Source organism: Oratosquilla oratoria, chromosome 1 (genome assembly GCF_046742065.1).
Source record: "Oratosquilla oratoria isolate Oo_2021 chromosome 1, ASM4674206v1, whole genome shotgun sequence".
NCBI classification, from domain to species: Eukaryota; Metazoa; Arthropoda; class Malacostraca; order Stomatopoda; family Squillidae; genus Oratosquilla; species Oratosquilla oratoria.
In genome coordinates, this window is record NC_134777.1 from 6885961 (window position 1) to 6888402 (window position 2442).

The following is a 2442-nucleotide window of genomic DNA, read 5'->3' on the forward strand; positions in this document are numbered from 1 at the left end:
CCTCCTTTCCAAGATTGCTTGTTTCAAAAAGTGCATTCTAAATAATATGCAAATACTACTAAAAACACTTTTATTTTTTCCAAATTAGTATATATTTTTCCCATATTAGTATAATTCCAGCCCAGGTGACAGGCCAGATAGGCCAAAACCTATAACTGCTTTCCTCACCGCGTAAACTGACTGTGGTCACAAATCACCCCCAGAAAACCCAAAATTCCCCCCTTGGGGTGAATTTCACCCCTAATGAGAACCCCTGCTCTAAGCTATTTGTACATCTAGGGACGGATGAGAAACGGGCGCTAAAGCAGGACATCCCACGGAGTGCCACTTGAAGTATTTCCTGTCGTTAGAACGTCTTTAAATTACTCTCCGTGGGATTGCCCTGTTCTAGTGTCCTTCCCTCATTCATTCAGAGATGTATAAATAGCTTAGAGGTTGTATTCTACGTCTGTGTAATTGGAAAAGCTTCAACAAGAGAAACGTCGTACATTTAATGAAGCGGGTTAGGGCGTCGTTACTTGTGGCGAAGGTCGAGGGGATAGCGGTTCGAGTCCTGCTACCGGCGAAGTTGAACCAAGGGCATGGTTCATTAAATTCCATGCTACAAAGTCCTCTGTGAGGGGCACCGTCCTAGCCTCCCGATAGGAGGAGTTTCTGACGTTAAACCATAGCATCATCATCCATTCTCATATGTTGTCTACTCTTACCATGCTATTATATGCATTATTTGTTTTATCTATTATCATTTATATAATCATAGCTATTATTATTCATATTATTTTATTTTCTATTTATTTTTATTCAATCTATTTATCATTATTACATTTTTTCCGCATCCGACCTAGTTATGGACCAAAAGGTCTCCTGTCGGCATGCTCCGCCTTTGTAAATCCTTTGTAATTTTGTTGCCCATAATCAGCGCCTCTATCTTTTGTGACAACATCACTCCAAAGACGTGGTTAAGGAGAAGTTTATGAAGGCCAGAAGAAAAAAAAGAAGTAATAGTAGAAAAGAAAAATAGAAATTAAAATGACCAACATTCTTCTTTGATAGGAGATCATAGAAGTCTGGCGTCCTTAGGGCCGTCAAACAAAGCTCCTAAAATCCTGACTAAATAAAGCATAAGAACATAAGAACATAAGAATGAGACTGCAAAAGATCATAAGGCCTACACTAGGCAGCCCCGTATCCATCACCACTTGTCATCCCCATCCCTAAAGTTGTCTAATAGTTTTTTTAATAAACTGGTAGTTTCATCGCTTACTACATGGTTACTAAGTTTATTCCATTCATCGACCACCCTATTAGTAAACAAATTCTTGCCTATTTCCTTCTTAAATCTAAACATGAACAACCAACACGATTCCTTATCATAGAAATAAAAAAAAATAATAATAATTCCTGTAAACGTCGTCCTGTGGAGAAAAAAAACGTCGAAATAAAAACAGACACATCAATGATTTCACTTACGACCGTGTCACCCCTCTGGCAGTGAGGAAGTTAAGTCTCTAATCTATTACAAAGGGATTACAAAGGCGGAGCATGCCGACAGGAGACCTTTTGGTCCATTTCTAGGTCGGATACGAAAAAATATATAATGATAAATAAATTAATAAATAAATATATGGATCTTCATTCAGTCTACGTCAACGTGATTTTACTAAACTAAAGGAGAATCCCTTAAATTAAGGACTGCGAAAGGTGGAGGGTCGTTTCGTTCGCGAGTCACTGTGCGTTTCCTATCTGTTTTCTTGTAAACACGCACACACACACACACACACACACACACACACACACACCCTACACACGCGAAACGGCAACCCCCTCTCACTCACTCACTCACACACACACACACACACACACACACACACACACACACACACACACACACACACACACACACACACACACACACACACACACACACACACACCTCGTGGCGCAGGGGTTAGAGTTCCCGGCTGCGTCACGCATCGGATGACATTTTCACCTTTGTTCTGGCTACCGTTAGACTGTTTCGTTCATCTCACATGACGACGGTAATGACATAAATAAAAACAAAAATAAAAATGATATAAATAATAATAATAATAGTGATAAGATGAAGAGAAGGAGAAGAAGAAGGAGGAGGAGGAGGAGGAGGAGGAGGACGTGGAGGAAGAGGACGTGGAGGAGCAGAAGAAGAAAACGAAGAATCAGAGGAAGAAGAAAACAATTGGAAAAACAAGAACGAGAAAAAAAAGAAGAAGAAGGTAGAAGAACAAGAAGAAAAATAAGAAAGAAGAGAAACGTAAAATGAAAAGAAGAACAAAAAGGAGAAGAAAAAAAACGAGAAGAAAACGAAAAGAAGAAAGATAAAAATAATAATAATAATAGGATGAAAAAGGAGGAGAAAAAGACGAAGAAGGAGACAGAAGAAGGACGATAATAACATTAGTGGTA